General features: G+C 43.6%; 1 non-coding gene across 1 annotated transcript; it reads left to right on the top strand.

Moving 5' to 3' along the window:
• Nucleotides 1-709: 709 nt before the first annotated feature.
• On the top strand, nucleotides 710-783 carry TRNAW-CCA (transfer RNA tryptophan (anticodon CCA)). Its single transcript has one exon. It is a non-coding gene; the product is annotated as a tRNA-Trp (tRNA).
• Nucleotides 784-7,063: the final 6,280 nt, after the last annotated feature.

The following is a 7,063-nucleotide window of genomic DNA, read 5'->3' as shown; positions in this document are numbered from 1 at the left end:
GAAATAATAAAACAAATAGAATCTATAAGTGGCGGGCCCTTGTAGTTGTATTTCAAGGAGTCCCAGAACGATACATGTCTTGCCAAGACCTTTTTGATTTGTTGGTGGGGTGGGGGGGGTTATGTTGGTGGGGGAAGGTTAACTCGGGTTAACTGGTGAGTCGCTTACGCTTTCAGTGAGGAGACAAGGAGCTTCAAGCTGAAAGTAGTCCCTAGGACAGAGGATCTTGGGGGGTGTCCGGAAAGAGGATTCCATGAAGCGGCTTGTCCGCAGATGTAGGAAGGATGAATTTCTTCCTTTCGAACTGCGACAACAAAAGCTACTCTATTGTAGGAACAAAATGCTTATTGATCAGTCTCGTCCAATAGGATTGATCAGAGCAGTGCCAGTTCGAGTCTGGCGAGTTGCTTTGAAAAAAAAAGAAACTTTGGGATTGCTGAATAACAGACCAAATAATAAAGCACCGAACCATAGAGTACTTGCCACTGGTGCCACGGAGAGATATGTTTTTAGATCTCGCATTTAAAATCCTCCTTCAACATTTGAATTCTTATTCTTTATTGTAATTTGTAATACATAATTACATATATGAATATGATCAGATGGATATTCTATATATATATATGCTGAGAGTTCTATATATATAGATTATGATAGTATATGCATGCAAGATGAATTGGGGTCACATAAAATTATTTATGAAAATAAAGCGCTCTTAGTTCAGTTCGGTAGAACGCGGGTCTCCAAAACCCGATGTCGTAGGTTCAAATCCTACAGAGCGTGATTCCATTCTTGTTAGATCGAGAATGACACTGAAATAATGGAACAGCAGTAAAAAGTCTTAATTTTACCTCCTGTGGATTAGGATTAAAACAAAGAAATAGGAGGTCAATAAAAAAAAATGTTAATTAATCAAAGGTCCAACTGATCACCACGTCGGTATTGTAAATATGCAGTTACGAATAATCCAGCCAAAGTAATAGGAATTAGACCTAACACGATTCCAAATAGAAAAACTTCAATCATTTTTATTTGGGGAGATAATATATATCCTTAAATATTAATCTGTATTGCCCATGAATCTCAATGACCAAGAATTGGAAATTGACACGGTAAGGAACTATAGAATATATTGAATATCCCAGAAAGATTGATTTTTATGAAGTGTTCATTCAAAAGTTCAAATGGACACCCTGGGCATCGGAAAGCTGTTTTAGGGATGTCTTCCTCGGCTATGAAGATCTGGTTGTAGCCAGAGTATCCATCCATAAAGGACAATACCACGTGCAAAGCGGCGCCATCGATGAGTTGATCTGCAACTGGCATAGTTTACTCGTCCTTTTGACTAGCAGCGTTTAGGTTCCTGAAATCGATGCAGATTCGCAGCTTGCCATTCTTCTTTCTTACAGGTACGATGTTTGAAAGCCAGTCGACGTACCTTAGATCCGAATGAATTTAGCATTTTGGAGCCTTTCTATTTCCTCTTTTATCTTCAGGATGATTTCCGTGGACATCCGCCTTGGTGGTTGCTTATAAGGCTTATATCCCTCCATGATGGGAAGACGGTGTTCTACCAGGTCTCTGGACAGACCAGGCATTTCATCGTATTCCTCAGCAAAACAGTCCTTGAACTCCCTGAGAAGGTTTCTTAGCCTCTCTCTGAACTCCCCTGTTATTAAGCCGCTAATGTAAATAGGTCGATGCCAGTTTTCATCTCCCAGATTGACCTCCTCCAGCGGATTTTGGACCGGAGCCAGGCTGTCATCAAGCTTTGCCGGCGCAGGTTCAAGTTCTTCGATCTGGATTACCTCCTCGGATGTATCTGTTTTTATTGAAATTTCCACCTGGCCAATCCATTTTAGGATTGCCATTTGTCTTTCGAGAGCGTCTCTCTTGAGTTTCTTGGTCAAAGCCTTGTAGGCCATGACCCTTCTGTTGGTGCTTTCAGGGGCTTGATCTATTCGTGGTTTGAGGATCGGGGATGAACCTTGCCGGCCTTAAAGAGCTTGGCCTGACGAGGTCGAGCCATATATATATGACGCATGCCTTCGTCTATCTTCTTCTTGTCCTAAGTCACATTATTAGGTTTACCATACTAGCTCTGTCCCAAAAAACGTACGGGGCCCACATTCTCTTGGTACAAGAATGCCTCCTGGGCGTGCACCTTAACAATGAGTGGCTCCTCATCTGCCCAGATGATTTCAGCATCGTTTCCATTCCAAAACACCAAAAGTTGGTGCAAGGATGATGGGACTACCATCCAAGCGTGGATCCAGTCTCTCCCTACCAAGACCTTGTAGCTGGCAGCGGCCTTTACCACGAAGAATGCTGTTAGCGCGGTTTTGCTGCCAACTGTCATGTCTGCGGGGAATACCCCCATTGTTTTAGAGATTCCTCCTGTGAAATTAATGATGCATAAATCTGTGGGCAGCAAATCATCTTTGTTCTTCCCGAGTCGGTTCAGAACGGACCATGGCAAGATGTTAACTGCGGCCCCGCCATCGACCAATACCCAAGACACCGGAACTCCCTCGAGATGTACCTTTCTATTATATAGATAGAGCGGCTTCAGGTGCATAGTCATAGCAAAGGGGGGTCGATCTATGAGGACCCGAGCTGAGCTAACTGGTCGAAGGAAGCTCATGTCTTGGTTCTTTTGGATGATGGTAATCATGGGACTTCCTTTGATCCAAGCGACGGGCTCAATTTGCTCCCTTTGTTGTTTGCCGAAAGACTCACCAGCCTTGTTCTCTTTGGGTTGGTCATCTCCCCCATCCTCTATCTTAGACACGATTTGTCCTGGTTGTTTTGCCAAGCATAGCGCACCCCCCTGGATCTGCTGGGGTTGCCCGGTCTTTGCCCCGAAAGCCAAAAGCAAAGTGAACACCATATTGCATGGTAGGACGCTTGGTGGCAAAGAGCCAAACTGAATGTGTTGTAGTTTCTCTTTTTATAAAGAAGGCTTCTCGCGGGTTGCTCCTTTTCTTTGCCATCTGCTTTTTTGGCTTCTTGACGGCCCGTGCCTCTCCGCTTTTTGAGTCTTCTCGGACGTGACAGATCCAAGATGAAAGATGATCGGGGCTTTCTCCTTTTCTTTCATGATTGAGCCGATAAGAGCAGAGAATGAGAAAGTCAACCGTAAAAAGGAATTTCAAAGGAAATTCTGTCGAAGCGGGTGAAATGCGGACCTTTTATAAGTTCAAAGGTAAGAATATTAAGAAGTCATGTGACCATGCAGGCGGGCCTGGACTCTTTTCTTTCTCCTCCGGCGAATGATTTCACTTTTCTGGCCCTCAACCAAAGACTAAAAACTCACCCAAGCCTTTGGGTAAGGCTAAGTAGGGTAGGAAACTCTTTCTTGCGGATTTCACAGTTCACGTGTCCCCGCATTTAAGTCTGAAACGGGTGCTAGCTTGAAAACCGCCACAGTTAGCTGTCGGTTGAGGCCTCACCGGGCTTTCATAAATCTGTATCTCTTATGAATAGTAGGGCAATGAGGGAGAACTTATCGACGACAAAAAAGACGAGGTTTCTGTTGGAGGGTCCCTGCCGCCCCGAGTCAAATGGAATTTAAAAAGACTTTTTTTTTATTAAAAAAAAAAAGGTGGCATCTCGAAAGTGCCGCTAGGCGGTTTAATCATGGAACGCCCAAAAAGCCTGGTAAAATGCGAACATTATTATTCTAAAAAGATGCCCTAGAACATACATGTTATTGAATTGAGTGAGAGGTCCCTTTCTTTCCTACTACTGAACCCGGAAATTGCGTAGATTGCTTTGCTTGGAATTCCCCAAACCAATCCCTGTCATTTCACACGGAAAATGGTATGTTTTGAGCGTTTGAAGTGGACGAACAATCAGCGTACGTAATCGAGTTTCATGCCATCATGTCTTTCTGCCCAGCAGCGCCGGAAACCGCTTTCATGCGTCTTGGTTGTTGGTAGAGGCCTGAAAAGATTCTATTTGAAAAAGTTTCAAAGGCTTGAAGGAGCGTAGCTTTATTCAAAAGGAATTGATAGGAATACTAATATCTCTCCGATTATCTCCGTAAGAAAAAAGGCTGTTTAAGTTTATGAATAGCCGTTCCAATGCGCGGAATCGAAAAAAGACTATCTATCTTTCCGGATCATAGATCAGATCAGAGAATTCCCTCTTTCAAGCTTCCTTATAGGAAAAGGAGTTCAAAAAGGTAGAGACAGTCCGATCTAGCCAGTGAGCAGCATGTCTGCTTTCGCTTCAATATCTTTACACCTTTCAGATATCACTAGGGACGGTGAGTCGTGGAGATGGTACATGGACCTATAAGTCTCACTGGGACGGGGACAAATGGAACGACGAAGACTGAGGCGGAAAATTGCTTAAAGAAAAGATGAAAAGCGAGAGCACCAATGAGAGCAGAACCACGTCTTAGCTCGGAAAAAAACGAGCCAAACTTTAAGGATCGACGTAGCAGTTGATCTTAACCTATCAGTTGATATTTTTTTTATCACGGAAAAATAGGAGAAAAGAGAAAAGGAGATGTTCGCAATATTCGAAAAGGTGAGAGGGATTGTCAACGTGAAGAAAGGAAATGAGACGAAGGAAGCAAAGGCTAAGGGCTTTGGTACCAACGCAGACACTAAGATAAGGCAATTTAGTCATTTCTTCTCCGAAACAGCTTTGGGTATTTCATTCAAGTCTGCGGGTAGAAGAGATTGAAATGATCTCAAAAGTAGCTCTCACCTCTTCTCTAAATGCTGTTTTCCAACAATGTAAAGTACACCTAAGGGATATAACTCAAATGGCGAAGAGGGACTTTTTTTAGTATTCCGGTCACCCTCCGGCAACCGGATTTTGGGTTCCACATGGATTCTTCACATTGTTGCAGATGCTCCAACTGATCTTTGGCATCAACCTCTTTTTTCTTTGAATCACCAGCAATCTTCCCTCCTCTCGCAAAGCTCGAGCGTCAGCTCGAGGGCTAATGGCGCTAGCTCAGGCCCTTGCTTGTTCGTTAGCGCAACGGCTTTGACGCTATTGAGTTTGATTTCGGGGTGAAGCTTACTTGTTAGAGTAAGGAAAGCAGACAGTGCGGATCTTCACTTCAATCATAGGAAGCAGAGAGGACTGGATCTGGATACCATAAGGCACATGCAACAAGATGAAAAGCGTCGGAAAAGAGGCTTCATGGAAGAAGAGGTTGGGCTGATTTTGAGCTGCCCTTAGACCGATTCTCTCTTTCGGTTCGGTAGCAGACACCAAGATAGGCTAGGCTGGGAAACCTTATTCGTATTCGATACGATAGGACAGGTAAACAAAGCAAGGCCTGGAGTGAAAGAGTCTGGGTCAAGAGATTTTCCCCTGGAAGCCTGCCTAGAAGGATAAGAGAAGAGGCAGGAAGACGGGCTTAGCTCTTTTCAGGTTGAGAAGGTTGAATTGAAAACTTTCACCTGGTCTTGGTTGAATGCTTTCTGTAGAGAGAAGATTTTAGGTATGAAGTGTCTGGTTTGATAAAACAACCAGGAGTGGGCACGGAAAACTAAATCTGCAGGACCTGGCCTCAGCAATTCGAGTAGCAGAAGGCTTTATTTTATATGGAGATAATTCGTCAACCACCAAATCAAACTTATAAGGAAACCCCATCGAAGAGATAGAACTACCTTGGCCTATTCCCAACCATATCTTGGCTATGGAAAAAAAGGTAGTAAGTCTTTCCTTAAAAAACTAATTCAACGGCCAATCCAATATGGAAGATAGAACAAAATGGGTCTCAATACGGCTCCTCTCCTCTCACTCTGGTCGAGCTGCTACGCTCCTCATTGACTGGAAATGATTGAGATTGTATCGCTTACTAGAGATCCTGAGAAGCTCAGAATGCAACCAACCCCTAGTGCCCCCTCTCTTTCAATATCGGTGGATCCTAGGGATCCGTTTGATTGATAGAAGGATCAGGGAGAACCCCTATCCGACCAATGGATCTTCCAACTATCATTCTCAAGGACTTGAGGCAGCCTCTATTAAAGCAGTTGCTAAATTGATATAGCGATCCCTTGAATCCAATGCATCCATGGAACCAATCGCAGATTCTGGAGCCAAAGTAAGAATAGAAAAGCTAAGCTTTCAGGCAAGGGAGGTATAGGCTACAAAAGAGAAAGTCTTTCCAGTCCTACAGCTTCTCTAGCTTGAGCAGTCAGTAGTCTTCACCTTTACAAATTTATACGCGTCAGCGAGAAAAGGTCAGCATATAGACATCATCTTGATGGAAATTCCAACGGAGATAATTAATAATCTAGCTCGGGCTTCCTTAGTTTTCTTATTTAGTTAGATGGTAAAAATATAATCAATGGATGAACGCTTAACGCCCCCTTAGCGGCCAGCTGCTTCAGATTCATCGAATTCCCTCCCCTCCCCCTTTGCTTTGCTGAAAGCACTTCCTATAGCGAACCAGGCAAGGAACATATTGAGTAGGCTGGTACCAATTTCTCCACATCAGCAGCAACATAGGCATCTGAATCTTAAGTAGGAAATTCCTTCATCTCAGATGATGTGGGTAAGGTACAAAAATTTCTTTCAATTTCCAGGTAAAATGAGCGGAGACGAGTTTGAGTTTATCAGCACACCCCCCCGTAGTCGGTTCTCTCGGAAAAAGTTGGGTAGAAACTGAGCTTGTAGAAAGATCCCGTTGATTTTCGGGCTGGCCCTTGCCTATGGAAAGAATGGTGTCTCAGAAAGTTGTTGAATGCCTCAACTTCGGATGATGACTAGCGGATCAAAAAACCATTTAAGGCACATTTTAACCTAATTAACTGAAGCAGATGCAGGATCCGAAGTCTTCGACTCAGGCTCAGACGAACCGAGAGTCCTGTCTATCCTTAGTCACAGCGAAAGACTTCTACTTGATAGCTATACCTCTGCCCAACAAAAAAGCACTTTTGGATCTCCAAATGCACCACCCACTATCGGATGGACTTATTGCTCAGTTTCGTGGTGAAATTCCACTTCCCTTTTTCATAGCTATTATGGAGGCCCTCACTCAATTCTAATCTCGAAATCTTTACCCGATCTGGAAATGCTTATCTTATATGGC

Source organism: Neltuma alba, unplaced genomic scaffold (genome assembly GCF_004799145.2).
Source record: "Neltuma alba isolate B1F8T4 unplaced genomic scaffold, ASM479914v2 tig00010580_pilon, whole genome shotgun sequence".
NCBI lineage: Eukaryota > Viridiplantae > Streptophyta > Magnoliopsida > Fabales > Fabaceae > Neltuma > Neltuma alba.
This window is presented reverse-complemented; position numbering and strand designations above follow the sequence as displayed.